Genomic DNA, 16,674 nt, shown 5'->3' on the forward strand with positions numbered 1-16,674 from the left:
GCCACTGAAATCTCATGCATTTGTCAGCTCAAAGTTTGGAATTCTACCCAGTTTTGAGACTACTATCTTGTATTTCTTTACAGTTAATTTTTTGCATAGAGATTTCTTTCCCTCTGAATTCTAGCCTGTTGCCTTGCAGGTTTCTTGCTGCCTTCCCTTCCCCAGATAATAGCATCCTACAAAATTTGGTGTTATTTCTAAACCCACAGTAGATACCTCAGTCTTACTGATTATTTCCTAGGCTGTCAGCTCATATGGTAGCCCTCAAAGTTTAATGCTTTTTGCAGTGATACCATCATCAGTTTCTAAATACCTCCTTTCTTCAGATTAACTAAAAAATAACAGTGTAACACTATTTGCCTTTGGTTTTTTAATTTTATTTATTTTATTTATTTATTTATTTAAGAGAAGTCTCACTCTTGTCCCCCAGGTTTGAGTGCAATGGCTTTATCTAGGCTCACTGCAACCTCAGCCTCCCGGGTTCAAACGATTCTCCTGCCTCTGCCTCCCAAGTAGCTGGGATTAAGGCGCCTGCCACCATGCCCGGCTAATTTTTGTATTTTTTAGTAGAGAAGGGGTTTCACCATGTTGGCCAGGCTGGTCTCGAACTCCTGACCTCAGATGATCCGCCTGCCTCGACCTCCCAAAGTGTTGGGATTACAGGTGTGAGCCACCTCGCCTAGTCTGGTTTTAAACATATTATAACTACTTCTTTATGGACATCTCCAGAGAAGGAACTATAATTCTTTTTTCCATGTTGAAATGCTTGTGGATGTATTTTCAAATCTTCAGTCTAGAAGAAACACAGGTAGCATAAAAGTCAGGAATCCTGATATGAGGTTGCAGTCACACAGCCTTCATTGCCAGAGCTTCCACTCATATTATTTTTTCATGTTTTCTGTTCCATTTAACAACAGTTTCCCATAATCCCTGGAGGTCCAATCTCAATTGCCTTCCTTCTCGATCTTTCTTCCAGCCTGTTCTTCCCAACTTGATATTTCTGTGATCAGCTTGACTTGCACCACCGTGTACTGACATGCAGCCTCTTGTAAGAGGAAGCCCTCCACACAGCACCTGCCCTGCCTTGTTCAGATACTGACCATTAAAGTATGCTATTTTTTTGTTTGCTTAACTCTGTAACAGTGCACTACTATGTGAAAAAAAAAAGTAGAAATAGGTCTACGTTTGTCTGAATTTAGAGACACTTTTGCCTCACCATCTGCATCGTGAGTTAAATTTTAAGTGTTACAATAGCTTCAGACCCCCAAAAATAGAAGAGTTAGTTCAATCTAGTCACTGCCCCACTTCAAGCAACACTAGGGCTTGAAGCTATCCTCACCCCTTTGGGAGCCTACTCCATTGTGCCAGGGTTTGGGGGGAAAGTCAAACATTATCTTCCAGAGGAAACACTAGGTGGGCACCCCGGCTCGAAACCTTCTGGTTTCCCATTCCCAGGTCCTGCTCCAGCACTTCCTCTGAGCTGCTCTTCATTCTCCAGCTGCCCTCCAGAAGCATGGAGGCAGTGTGGGAACCTGAGGAGCCATTTGCAGTCACTGTGCTGTCCTCGTAGGTCAATGTGAGGTCGCCTTCAGTCAGAATAAAATCAGAGTTTCCCTCTCTCAGTGGCTTTTGGTTATCGTACACCTCGATGACTGGTCAGACATCGAGCTAGCAAGCTACACCAGGCGGGAAAGTGGCAGTTAGGAGAGCCGCTGTGTCTACACCAGGCGGGAGAGTGGCAGTTAGCAGAGAGCTGCTGTGTCTACACCAGGCGGAATAGTGGCGGTCAGTGGGGAGCCGCTGTGTCTACACCAGGCGGGAGAGTGGCGGTTAGCAGGGAGCCGCTGTGTGTGAGGATGGGCTTCAGGTAATTACGATCAAAGCTGTACCACAGCCTGAATATCCATGTGCTCTCCTGCTTTGTCCGGTTTCCTCTGGCAGAATCTGGGCTGTCCCCTTGTAAGACTTGAAAGCTGTCATTGTTGGGTGGTGGATCTTGATCAGGGTCAACACCAACTCTGAAGTACTGCCAGTGGTGTTCATTGTGGTCCTCTTTGGAGGGCTCCTCGATGCTAACTCTGAGATTAAGCCATGACAACATGGGTGTCGTGCTTCCTCCAATGATCCAGATGGTGAAGAACACAATGAAAGGCGTGGTGGTGAGGATGTCATGTCACGGATGGCCAGTATAAACGCCATTGCTCCCCTGAGGCCTGAAAACATCATCATGTGTTGGGAATTCCAGCCAATCTTATGCCTTCTGCCCAAGTTGAGGAAGAGGGAGAGCGGGTTGATATGGGCAGCTCTGCCCAGGAAGACGGCACCGAAAGCTCCAATGATGAAAATGGGGCTGAAAATGTGCTTCTGGAAGGTAAATAGCACCAGGACCATGCAGAAGAAGATGAAGTTTTCTGCCAGGAAATGTAACACCTCAAAGAGCTGCTTGGTTTGACTTCTTGATTCCACCGACAGATTGTTGTAGGTGTAATGAGCTTGTGATTCCACAGAAAAGGACAGCTACAACGCCTGTAAATCCGTAGGCTTCTGCCAAGAGAAACGTGCTCCAGCACATGAGGAAGAAGAGCGCCGTCTCCAGCAGGGGGAAGCAGTCCAGTTTGGTAAACTTGGTCACTAAAGCAGTCACAACACCAGTCACAGCTCCCATGGTTAAACAGCCACTAAATATGCCTAGAAAAATGCCAACTGACTTTAAAAAGGCAGCAGCATCAAAGGCGTGAGTTGAAGTTTAGTCCTGCTGACTGGTAGGCAACAATAGATGAGGAAAGTACAACGGCAACAACGTCATTTAGGATGCTGTCTCCAAACAGAAGTACATAAAGATCCATGTCTGCATGCAATTCATTAAATATCGCCAGCAAAGTCACTGGGTCAGTGGCAGAGATGATTGCTCCTAAAAAGAGACAATGTGCGTAGTAACATTTATCTGAGAGCTGTCCCATAATCTTCATGAGCTTCACCATACCATACATGAGATTTCCAATAAGAAAGCATGAAACAACAGTCCTTAAGAAGGTGTGACCCGAGATTTCCAAAAAAGTGTCTCTTTAAGCTGTATCCAGCATGGAAAATAACTGGAGGCAGAAGAATGTTGAAAAATACCTCTGGGTCGAATGTTACCTTCCATAGCATGGCATTCTGCTCTATGCTGTTGATCTTGCCAGGGCTGATTTCTCCTTTCAGAGTGTATTCAAAGAACTTACCTCTGACATTCACTACTGAAGTGCTGAAGGCCCGATCTTCCTGAGTGCAGTTGAGTGATTTGCAGCCACTGATGGAAGGGGTACCATACCTCAGGATCACCCCAACGATGAGCCCACAGATCATGGCCAGCCCGGTCTCATGCAGAAAGTGCACCCAGCAGTGCTTGAAGAGCCATATGGTGAGGATGGTGAGCGTGAGCAGCAGGACGAAGGTGAGCAGGCTCATACTGTCTGGCCGGTGGCTCTCTTCCGCCTCCTTCTCAGTAACGAGCTCCTCCATGGCGCTGCTGTTCTCGACCGCCGCCCCAGAGGAGGAGGCCAAGGACGAGGCCGTGACTCCAAGTCCCCGACCCAGCAGCAGCTGCAGCAGCATCTGCCGCCGCGGCAGCGCCTAGGCAACCCGACCCGGACCTGGCGCGCCGCGTCACCAGGCTCCATGGTCCCGGAGCCGCCCGCGCCTCGTCTGCACAGGGACCGGCAGCACCACCTCAGCTCCTCCTCCTACTCGCGCCGAGCCGGAGCTGGGCCCAGAGCAGCGCCTCCATTTGTATTTAAAATGTAGTTTTTAGAAGAATAACCAAGGCCGGGCGCAGTGGCTCACGCCTGTAATCCTAGCACTTTGGGAGGGTGAGGCGGGTGGATCACTTGAGGTCAGGAGATCAAGACCAGCCTGGCTAACATGAGGAAACTCCCGTCTCCACTGAAAATACACACACACACACACAAATTAGCCGGGCGTGGTGACAGGCGCCTGTAATCCTAGCTGTTTGGGAGGCTGAAGCAGGAGAATCGCTTGAACCCAGGAAGCGGAGGTTGCGGTGAGCTGAGATGGCGCCATTGCACTCCAGCCTGGGCAGAAAGAGCGAAACTCTGTCTCGAAAAAAAAAAAAAAGAATAACAGAAAAAATGGGAAAATATATTTAAAACCTTGGAGGGAGAAAGCTATCTAAACAAAACAGAGAGCCAAATTCATTCACGGATGACAGAAGGTACATAAAGTCGAGAAGTAACTGAATTATTACATAAAATATTTGCAACTGGTATAACAAAAATTTATACCTCACTTTATTTTTTATTTTTTTATTTTAGTTATGGAGATGGAGTTTCGCTCTTGTTGCCTAGGCTGGAGTGCAATGGCACAATCTCGGTTCACTGCAATCTCTGCCTCCTGGGTTCAAGTAATTCTCCTGCTTTAGCCTGCCAAGTAGCTGTGAGTACAGGCACGCGACACCACGCCCAGCTAATTTTTGTATTTTTAGTAGAGATGGGGTTTCACCATGTTGGCCAGGCTGGTCTTGAACTTCTGACCTCAGGTGATCCACCTGCCTTGGCCTCCCAAAGTGCTGGGATTACAGGCGTGAGCCACCACACCCGGCCTATTTTTTTTATTTATACATATAATATATTTCACATTTTATCTGAATTATCTAAATTTAGCTGAATATTTTAGATATATGTTTATACAAAGAACCTATTGACCAGGCCAGGCGCATGGCTCATACTTGTAATCCCAGCACTTTGGGAAGCTGAGGCAGGCAGATCACCTGAGGTCAGGGGTTCGAGACCACCTGGCCAACATGGCGAAACCCTGTCTCTACTAAAAATACAAAAAAATTAGCTGGGTGTAGTGGTGCACACCTGTAGTCCCAGCTACTTGGGAGGCTGAGGCAGGAGAATTGCTTGAATCTGGGAAGCAGAGGCTGCAGTGAGCTAAAATTGCTCCACTGCACTCCAGCCTGGGCAACAGAGCGGGACTCTGTCTCAAAGAAAAAAAAAGAACATATTGATCAAAAAAAAAAAAAAACAACCAAGTAGAAATCTACTAATCAATTAAAAATAACCCGGCTGAGGCCAGGCGCGGTGGCTCAAGCCTGTAATCCCAGCACTTTGGGAGGCCGAGACGGGTGGATCACGAGGTCAGGAGATCGAGACCATCCTGGCTAACACGGTGAAACCTCGTCTCTACTAAAAATACAAAAATTAGCCGGGTGAGGTGGCGGGCGCCTGTAGTCCCAGCTACTCGGGAGGCTGAGGCAGGAGAATGGCATAAACCCGGGAGGCGGAGCTTGCAGTGAGCTGAGATCTGGCCACTGCACTCCAGCCCAGGCGACACAGCGAGACTCCGCCTCAAAAAAAAATAAAAATAAAAATAATAACCTGGCTGGGGCACAGTAATCCCAGCACTTCGGGAGGCCGAGCGAGACAGAAGGATCACGAGGTCAGGAGATCGAGACCATCCTGGCTAACACAGTGAAACCCTGTCTCTACTAAAAATACAAAAAATTAGCTGGGCGTGGTGGCGAGCACCTATAGTCCCAGCTACTCGGGAGGCTGAGGCAGGAGAATGGTGTGAACCCGGGAGGTGGAGCTTGCAGTGAGCCGAGATCACGCCACTGCACTCCAGCCTGGGTGACAAAGCGAGACTCCGTCTCAAAAATAAAATAAAATAACATAAAATAACATAACATCATAACATAACATAAAATAACATAAAATAACCCAGTTTAAAAATGGGTAAAGAATATAAACAATTTGCAGATTTGTTTATATTTGTTTATACTGCAGATTTGACAAGATACAAATGTTCAAAACCACATATAAAATGTTCATATGAATAAAACAAATTAATAAAATAATGAGATATAAATCAAGTTAATAAAATCAGTGAATGAAATGTGAGATATCAATTTTTGATCATGACTTTAAATCAGAAATTGAGATGAGTCTGCAGTTTTACCCTACCTGCAAGCTAACAACTTTTAGCCTACCACAGTTTTTGGGTTTTGTTTTGTTTTTTTCTTTTTTTTTGAGATGGAGTCTCACTCTGTTGCCCAGCAAGGAGCGCAGTGGCGCGATCTCGGCTCACTGCAACCTTTGCCCGCCTCCCAGCTGGGATTATAGGCATCTGCCGCCATATCCAGCTAAGTTTTGTATTTTTAGTAGAGACGGGGTTTCACCATGTTGGCCAGGCTGGTCTTGAACACCTGACCTCTGGTTATCCACCCGCCTCGGCCTCCCAAAGTACTAGGATTACAGGCGTAAGCCACCGTGCCCGGCCCACAGTTTTTATATATATTTGCTGACAGAAGATAAAACTCCTAGAAAAACAAGATGCTCTGATCAGCAAATACATGTATAAAATCTGTTTGGTGCTTATGTGCCTAATTTTAAGTTAATTAATTGGAATTCTGGTATATGCAACGGTCTCTTATAAGTTTGGTTAGAGTGAGTCAGTTGCCAAGAGTATAGTATGATCAACTCTGAATATTAATTAACTGATAAAGTGAAATCCTTGTACCTGCAAGACTGAAAACAGAGAGGACTCAAGGTACTGTCAACCTATCTGGACAGCCTTTCCCAAAGACATCTACCTCTCTGACCCCTTGCATGCCTTCATCAAACCAAAACTTTTTCAGCTCTTTCTCTCTTGAGATTATTTCTCTCATCATCATAGTTATTTCCATTTTGTCAGTATCTCTGTTGAAAGGTATCATCCTAGGCCGGGCGTGGGTGGCTCACGCCTGTAATCCCAGTACTTTGGGAGGCTGAGACAGGCAGATCACGAGGTCAGGAGATCCAGACCATCCTGGCTAACACGGCGAGACCCCGTCTCTACTAAAAAATACAAAAAACCAGCCAGGCAAGGGGGCAGGCGCCTGTAGTCCCAGCTACTCGGAAGGCTGAGGCAGAAGAATGGCATGAACCTGGGAGGTGGAGCTTGCAGTGAGCTGAGATTGGGCCACTGCACTCCAGCCTGGGTGACAGAGCAAGACTCCATCTCAAAAATAAAAAATAAAAAATAAAAAGGTATCATCCGGGCTGGGCATGGTGGCTCACACCTGTAATCCCAGTACTTTGGGAGGCCAAGGTAGGTGGATCACCTGAGGTCAGGAGTTTGAGATCAGCCTGGCCAACATAGTGAAACCTCGTCTCTGCTAAAAACACAAAAAATTAGCCAGGCGTGGTGGTGGGCACCTGTAATCCCACTACTAGGGAGGCTGAGGCAGTAGAATCGCTTGAACCCAGGATGCAGGGGTTGCAGTGAGCCAAGATTGTGCCATTGCACTCCAGCCTGGTCAACAAGAGTGAAACTCCGTCTCAGAAAAACGTAAAAAATAAAAGATATCATACAAATTTGAACACAATACTGCAGATGTAACCAAAACAGCATAGAATGTATGCACTGGATGCCATTTTTGTATAAATGTACCCTAAATCTGAATTGAGGGCTTTTTGCAAGCTGCTTGCTATACTTGTAGAATCCTATCAAGCTTGTATATAACTCCAACTTCCAAGTCTTTTTCACACAGGAAGGTAACACAGTAAAAGTAGATGAGAGCTTATACTGTGGATTCATACTTCCTGAGTTTGAATTCCTGCTCTGCCATGTGCTGACTGTGTAACCATGGGCAAGTCACTTAATCCTCTAAATCTTAGTTTTCTCATGTGTAAAACAGGAATGATGAGCATATCTGCCTCAAAGCATTGTTGTAAAGATTAAGTAAATTGCCTCAATTAAAATACTCTGTACAGGGCTGGGTGTGGTGGCTCATACCTGTAATCCCAGCACTTTGTGAGGCTGAGGTGGGAGGATCACTTGAACCCAGGAGTTGGAGAACAGCTTGGGCAATATAGCAAGACCCCATCTTTACAAAAAAAGCAAAAAAATTAGCTGGGCATGGTGGCACATGCCTGTAGTCTCAGCTACTCGGGAGGCTGAGGTGGGAGGATTGCTTGAGTTTAAGAGGTCGAGGCTGCAGTCACCCATGTTCAGGTCACTGCACTCCAGCCTGGGTGACAGAGCAAGACCCTGTCTCAAAAATAAAATAAAACAAATAAAATGCTTGGTACAATGCTGGCCATATCCCATGAACCCTCATTGTATGGATATATTTCATCATACTTAATCCTCCCAGGAATTCTATGGGGTATATACTACTGCATTCACTTTACAGATGAGAAATCTGAGATTTGTGGAGTTTAAGGACTTTGCCTTAGATCAACTAACTGCTAAATGGCGGAGCCAGCCAAAGTTGTAATAAGACCTGCCTGACACCAAAGACCAAGTTATTTTTCTTGTACCATTTAGTAACCTTCTTCCCCTTCCTGTGTTTCTACTTTTTTTTTTTTTTTTTTTTTTTTTTTTTTTGACAGTCTTTCGACCTCCTAGACTCAAGCGATCCTCCCACCACAGCCTCTGAGGAGCTAGCACCACCGGAGCATGCCACCATACTTAGCTAATTTTTGTTTTGTTTTATGGTTTTGGGAGGTTTTTTTGGTAGAGATAGGGTTTTGCCATGTTGCCCAGGCCAGTCTCAAACTCCTGAACTCAAGCAATCCACCTGCCTTGGCCTCCCCAAGTTCTGGGATTACAGGCAGGAGCCACTTCTCCTGGTCTATACATTTTTTTAAGCTTTCACATAGCACAATACAGAGGTTAAGAACAAAAGCTCAGCTGGGCTCAGTGGCTCACGCCTGGCTCGCACCTGTAATCCCAGCATTTTAGGAGGCCAAGACCGGTGGATTACCTGAAGTCAAGGGTTCAAGATCAGCCTGACCAGCATGGCAAAACCCCTTCTCTACTAAAAAATACAAAAACTAGCCAGGCGTGGTATACACGCCTGTAATCCCAGCTACTAGGGAGGCCGAGGCCGGAAGAATTGCTTGAACCTGGGAGGCGGAGGTTTCAGTGAGCTAAGATTGCACCACTGCACTCCAGCCTGGGGGACAGAGCAAGACTCCATCTCAAAAAAAAAAAAAAAGAACAAAAGTTCCAGACTGGGTGCAGTGGCTCACACCTGTAATCCCAGAACTTTGGGAGGCCGAGACAGGAGCATCACTTGAGCCCAGGGGTTCGAGGGCAGCCTGGGCAGCATGGGGAGACTCTATCTCTACAAAAAATTTAAATATTTGCCAGGTGTTGTGGCATGCACCTGTAGTCCCAGCTCCCCAATTACTTGGGAGGCTGAGGTGGGAGGATCTGCTTGAGCCTGAGAGGTCAAGGCTATAGTGAGCCATGATCATGCCACTGCACTCCAGTCTGGGTGACAGAGTGAGACCTTGTCAAAAAAAAAAAAAAAAAGAGAGAGAGAGAAAAGTGTGCCCACTCTAGGGATAGACTGCCTTGTTCAATGATCTTGAATGAATTATTTAATCTCTATTTACAAAATCTGGGACAAGTCACTTAACTTCATCAAGTCAGTTTCCCCATCTGTAAAATAAGAATTTTAATAGTAATATCGGCTGGGTGCAGTGGCTCACGCCTGTAATTCCTGCACTTTGGGAGGCTGAGGTGGGTGGATCACCTGAGGTCAGGAGTTCAAGACCAGCCTGGCCAACATGGTGAAACCCCATCTCTACTAAAAATACAAAAATTAGCCGGGCGTGGTGGCAGGTGCCTGTAATCCCAGCTACTCAGGAGGCTGAGACAGGAGAATTGCTGGAACCCAGGAGGTGGAGGTTGCAGTGAGCCAAGATTATGCCACTGCCCTCCAGCCTGGGTGATAGAGTCAGACTCCATCAAAAAAAAAAAAAAAAAAAAAAAAAAAGCATTTTAATAGCAATATCTACACTCAGGAGTTTCAGCGCTGATTAAATGAGATAACATTTAACACAGTGCCTACCCATTTGCTAGCGAACAATAGATTTTACCTCTATTATTCCCTCTCCATTTTATATTGCTGGTTTCAGACAAGTGCTTAGAGTGGTCAAAGTAATTCTGAATCCCAGAAAATCCATGCAACTCCTATTTATCAAAATATTTTCCTTTAAGTGCTCACATATCATCTGCTTAGTAAACCATCCTAGAGTGTTCCTAGAAATTAACATTGAATTCACAAAGGTTTTCCTACATCTAAGATAGAAGTCAGATTGCATCTAGAGTTCTTTCCCTCACTTTTATGAACTGTGACATGATCATATTGAAAAGAGGGAGAAATGAAGGACATTGTAACTCATTAAATGCATGATAAGACCCAGAAATAATAGAAAGTTGACTTCAGCTGTGATTCATCAGGGGTTCTTTGCATCAGTTGCTACCACTTTACCACAATTCACTTCCCATATTGCTCAGCCCTATATATTTATCACTGGCAACCCACATTTGAGGCCAATGATTACAAAATGTTCTTTTGTACATCAACCCAGCTGCCAGGAGCCCACCCCCACCCCCACACTCAGCAGAGTTGGTTCAGATAACTAAGCTTTTGATATTTCAAGGCTGAAGGAAAAGGAACTCAATCCCCACATAAGTCCTTTGAGATATTTATTACTGTTCCCATTTTTACTGCTGAGGAAGATGGGGCTTCTCAAGGCCATTATTCGTATTTTACCCAAAGTCACAGAGTTATTAGGAATGCAGATAAATGTTGACCTAGATCTCCCACCATGCCACTACAGGTTGAAGGAGCCACAGGCTGCAAACAGCAGTGTTTTCCCAAACTGCTTATCCATCCATGAACCACTCACAGCATTTTTGCAATATCTCCCTACCTCCTATGAAATTAAGTTTTTTAATCAATGCACTTTTTGCTGCCTAAATAAATTTAGGGACTATTAGTCTAAACATTAACAGCTGAGAAATCACAAGTTTTATAATACCATCATGTTTATTTTGTGTAATATATTTTTAAATGGCCAGGCACAATAGCTCACGCCTGTAATCCCAGCAATCTGGGATACTGAGGTAGGAGGATCACTTGAGCCCAGGAGTTCAAGACCAGCTTGGGCAACATAGAGACCACCCCCCCGCCCGCCCCCCCCCCGCCCCCCCCCCCCCCCCCCGTCTCTACAAAAAAAAAAAAAAAAGTTTTAATTATCTGGGCACAGTGGTTCACGTCCGTAGTCCCAGTTACTCGGGAGACTGAGGTGGGAGGATTTCTTGAGTCTGGAAGGTTGAAGCTACAGTGAGCCATGATCTTGCCACTGCACTCCAGCCTGGGCGACAGAGTGAGACCATGTCTCAAAAATAAATAAATGAATGAATGAATGAATGAATAAATGCATTAGATTCCTAGGGCTACCATAACAAATCATTACAAACCAAGTGGCTTAAAACAACAGAAATGTATTCTCTCACAGTTCAGGGGGCCAGAAGTCCAAAATCAAGGTGTTGATTTTCTGGAGGTTCTCAGGGAAAAATTGTCTGATGCCTTTTTCCTGGCTTCTTGGTGTTCTCGGCTTGTAGACATCATTCCAATCTCTATCGCCATAGTCACATGACCTTTTTCTCCCTGTGTGTCTTTGTGTCCAAATATCCCTCTTCTTTCTTTTATAAAGATACCAGAGATCAAGATCCTTGTTTAATTACATCTGCAAAGGCCCTGTTTCCAAATGAGATCCTGTTCTGAGGTTCTGGTTAGACATAAATTTTGAAAGGGAGATTATTCAGTCCAGAATAAGTAAACAATGATTAAATCATTTGAAAGCGTATCCATGCACCACCTAAAAGCATCTTGCATCTTGCCAGTGGTTTGCAAACCACACTAGAGAGATGTCAGTGAACATGACATTTCAAGGTGTTTGAGTCCCTCTCCAGTTTTACAGTTAAGATGGTTGCAGTTCCTTTACTGCATTTGAACCAATATATTTTTGGTAAATCAAGAAGCTGATCCCCTAGATAGGCTCAATTCTCTGGTTTTGAAAACTCAGGACATGTTGTTTTGTTTTGTTTTGTTTTTTGAGATGGAGTTTCACTCTGTCACCCAGGCTGGAGTGCAGTGGCACAGTCTTGACTCACTGCAACCACTACCTCCCAGGTTCAAGCAATTCTCCTGCTTCAGCCTCCCAAAGTGTTGGGATTACAGGTGTGAGCCACTGTGCCCAGCAGGAAATGTTATTAATAATAAATTACTTCAAGTGCTATTTTAAGAAGATAGATGAACACTAGTTGATTGCATGACTCATTGTTTTCTGAATTCAGCACATGTGCGTGTATAGGTCTCTGTGGGGTTGTATTTGGGGATTTACTAAGTTTTCTCTCCATAGAGACAACCAAAGATGGTAAGGTGAATTTGCAATTTAAAGAAGCCATTAGGTAACACCGGACATTGTAAAACTCCATCTTGTGCAGCAAGGCAGGATGCCTAGGAACACTGTAAACAGGAACTCAGAGTACATTTATAGGAACCCAAAGCCCAAATATTCAGTCCATAGAAAAAGGATGAAGAGGAGGATTTTATTTTCAGCAGTCTTTATGAGACCTAGACCTCTGCGTGAATCACAGGTTGAGTAAACTTGGGCTTTTCCATTTGAGATAATATTCAGAAAACCTTATTCTTCTAAATGCACAGACTTCAGTTCTTTCTAAATAGCATGCACTGCATAATGGAAATTAAATAACTCAGAAGACGTTTTATTGATCATTCTTATTTTTAATTCAGATGCTTTTTTCTTCCCAAATATTAAACACTATCATTTATCAAGAACATAAGAAGGGAAACTGTCTGAAAAGGAAAACTATCAGATGGTGGAGATCAATTATTGTATAGGCTCCATGCAAAATAATATAAAAGATGCACAAGAGCAGATGCTGTGCTTGGAAACGACATCTCAATAAGCACATTTCCATAAACACATATGGTGTAGACTCTTTCACATACACACCACCTCAGTGTTTACTCTGAGTTAAATAATTCAAGATGGTATAACCAGCTCACAGAAATATGATAAAACACTTTAAATAAACTGAGTTGCTGCCATGACAAATAACCTACACAAAAGAAATAACAACAAAGTCACACTGATGAGAGGAGATGGGGTAAGTCCTAAAACTGGAAGGTCTCGTATTTGTTGGCAAAAACCCAAAGTACAAGATGTTACTAACCTGTACCTTGTTTCCCTCACACAAACATATCTTAAAGAAGCAGCCCAAACTTTCACGTGTGAATGATTATTGGCCTTCAAATAGTATTCATTACTTTTATGACTCAGTATCATCCAACACCATGCCAATATAGAGAGCTTTGTAAAATTTCTCTTGCAGAACTTCCTCAGACTGACTACCCACCTTCATGAGACAATGTGTTCCTTTCCTTTTTAATCACTCCTAGGTTTTCGTGATGTGTACTGAACAAATGGACAAGAAGGCTTTGGAGGGTCAAGAATGACCAACTCCAGATGAAACTGTATTGCTTTACCAGAAGCTTATTTTTCTTTTTCTTTGTTTTGTTTCGTTGAGATAGAGTTTCACTCTTGTTGCCCAGACTGGAGTGCAATGGTGCAATCTCGGCTCACTGCAACCTCCGCCTCCCGGGTTCAAGCGATTCTCCTGACTCAGCCTTCCATGTAGCTGGGATTACAAGCATGCGCCACCACACCTGGCTAATTTTGTGTTTTTAGTAGAGACAGGATTTCTCCATGTTGGTCAGGCTGGTCTCGAATTCCCGGCCTTAGGTGATCCACCCACCTTGGCCTCCCAAAGTGCTGGGATTATAGGCGTGAGCCACCGCACCCAGCCTTTTTTTTTTTTTTTTAAACAGGGTCTCATTCTGTCACTCAGGCTGGAGAGAGGTGGCATGATCATGACTCACTGCAGCCTCAACCTTCTGGGCGCAAGTGATCCTCCCATCTCAGTCTCCTGAGAAGCTGGGACTATGAATATCCACCACCATGCCCAGCTAATTTTTTTATTTTGTTTGTAGAGACAGGGGTCTCACTATGTGGCCCAGGCTGGTCTAAAACTCCTGGACTCAAGTAATCCTCCTACCTCAGCCTTCTAAAGTGCTGGCCTTATAGGTTTGAGACAACACACCTGGCCAGAAGCTTATATTTTTAACAGGAGACAGGCAGCAGTCTGATATGCTTCTAGAGGGAAGGAAAGAGAGATGGCAGAGGGGAGAAAGGCCCACTGGAGGAAAAGCTGGAGAATGAGAAAGAAGCTATGCTGGCTGGGCGCAGTGGCTCACACTTGTAATCCCAGCACTCTAGGAGGCTGAGGCAGGTGGATTGCTTGAGACCAGGAGTTTAAGACCAACCTGGCCAAAATGGTGAAACCCCATCTCTACCAAAAATACAAAAATTAGCAAGACGTGGTGGTGCACACCTGTAGTCCCAGCTACTTGGAAGGCTGAGGTATGAGAATTGTTTGAACCCGGGAGGCAGAGGTTGCAGTGAGCCGAGATCATGCCACTGCACTCCAGCTGGATGACAGAGACTCCATCTCTAAAAAGAAAAAAGAAAAAAAGAAGGAAGCTGTGCTATGGTTATTTATTCTATCCCTCTTTCAGAAATTCAAAGCGAGGCCGGGTGTGGTGGCTCACACCTGTAATCCCAGCACTTTGGGAGGCTGAGGCAGGCAGATCACTTGAGGTCAGGAGTTCAAGACCAGCCTGGCCAACGTGGTGAAACCCCATGAAATCCCATCTCTACTAAATACAAAAATTAGCCAGGCATGGCAGCATGCACCTATAATTCCAGCTACTCGGGTGGCTGAGGCAGGAGGATCTCTTGAACCTGGGAGGAGGAGGTTGCAGTGAGCCGAAATCATGCCACTACACTCCAGCCTGGGCGACAGAGCAAGTCTCCGTCTCAAAAAAAAAAAAAAAAAAAAAAGGTGTTGTGGCTTTCACCTTGTACTCTCTTGGCTTGTTCACCGAGAGAAGGCAGCCACCATGTCATGAAAACACTCAAGCTGCCTGTGGAGAGACCCACATAGGGAGGAACTGAGTGAGGTCACTCTTGTGTGCCATCTTAGAACTGGATCCACCAGCCCCGGTCAAGCCTTCAGATGACTGTAGCCCCAGCCAACACCTTGACTGCAATATCATGAAAGACCCTGAGGCAGACCCACCCAGCTAAGTCAGTCCTAAATTTCAAACCACAGAGACTATGTGAAATCATAAATATTTATTGTTGTTTTAAGCCACAAAGTTTGGGGTAATTAATTATGCAGCAATAGATAACTAGTACAGGACTATTAACCTAAAGTACTTGATGTTAATCATTTTGGTTTGTCATTAAATCATCATACAGCTTTAGTGTGGCATATGGTTTTACATTATTTTACTTCTCTAGGTACACTCCATTGATGCAGGGATGGACTCATATCTTTTTTTTTTTTTTTTTTTTTTTTTTTTTTTGACAAAGTCTCACTCTTGTCCCCTAGGCTGGAGTGCAATGGCGTGATCTCAGCTCACTGCAACCTCTGCCTCCCTGGTTCAAGCAATTCTCCTGCCTCAGCACCCCAAGTAGCTGGGATTACAGGCGCCTGCCACCACACCCGGCTAATTTTTGTTTTTTTAGTAGAGAGAGCGTTTTACCATGTTGGCCAGGCTGGTCTAGAACTCTTGACCTCAGGTGATCCGCCCGCCTCAGCCTCCCAAAGTGCTGGGATTACAGGCATGAGCCACTGTGCCAAGCCGGATGGACTCATATGTAAAGCCAATCCATCTTTGTCATTCCCTAGGATTTTTGTAACTGAAGCTGAACAAAGATTTATTTATTCTCTGTTGGTGAGGCCAGGAGATGGTGAGACTCAGGAATTGCCAGTGACCACATTTCTTGCTATGTAAAGAAAGCTTTTCTAAGAGAAAGAAGTTAACAACACAGAGAGAGAAGCAGAATTGAGAGACTGAGAAAAGAAGACCTAGCAGCAGTCAAATCGCCTGTTCCAATGACCTTGATACCACCTGCCATTCATCCTTCTCAGTTTCAGCCTTCTAATAAGTCCCCTTTTTTGCCTAAGTTGGTTTAAGTTGGGCTTCTAGAGGGTCGGGGGTGGGAGGAGGGAGAGCATCAGGAAGAATAGCTAATGGATTCTGGGGCTTAGTACCTAGGTGATGTGATGATCTGTGCAGCAAACTGCCATGGCAGACGTTTACCTATGTAACAAGTGTGCACATCCTGCACATGTACCCCTGAACTTAAAAGTTGGAAGAAAAAAAAACTTGCAACAACCCCTAAAACATAGTAAGTTGGGTTTCTAAACCTTGCCTCCAAATGGGTCTTGACTGATGTATTCTCACACAACTCTATGCTTCCCCTAGCACAGCACTGATGACGATTGCTGGGTGCTTGTCTACCTGTCTACCTCTCTGTCCAGAAGACACTGGCTTTCAGGTTCATGCATTCTGCCCATCTCTGGGGCACTCAACTTAGAGGGAAGGAAGTGGGGATACACTCAATACACACAGATAGGCTTGCAACAACCAAGTGTGTACTTCATAAACCTTAACCCCGAACCACAGATGATTTACTCCAGCTGGGTCACAGTCTCCCCGTAGCAAGTTTGGGACTGGTCATACAAAGACTGGACACTGAAACTCCTTCACACAAATAATATCACTCTTCAGAGGATGTTATTCACCTCTGGCTAGTAAGGGGCCCCAAGCTGTCTTCTGCAAATTCTCTAAGAACCGCTAATATTCTTCCAACAAGCTTGCAAGGTCATTTCTGCTTCCTAAGCCAAAAGAAACTGAAGTAATATACACCCCCACCTATTGTAGTTTCTGTGTGA

General features: G+C 44.8%; 1 pseudogene; it reads right to left on the bottom strand.

Annotated features, from left to right (window-relative positions):
* Nucleotides 1–612: 612 nt before the first annotated feature.
* Nucleotides 613–3,753, bottom strand: LOC104656351 (annotated as a pseudogene).
* Nucleotides 3,754–16,674: the final 12,921 nt, after the last annotated feature.

Source organism: Rhinopithecus roxellana, chromosome 10 (assembly GCF_007565055.1).
Source record: "Rhinopithecus roxellana isolate Shanxi Qingling chromosome 10, ASM756505v1, whole genome shotgun sequence".
NCBI lineage: Eukaryota > Metazoa > Chordata > Mammalia > Primates > Cercopithecidae > Rhinopithecus > Rhinopithecus roxellana.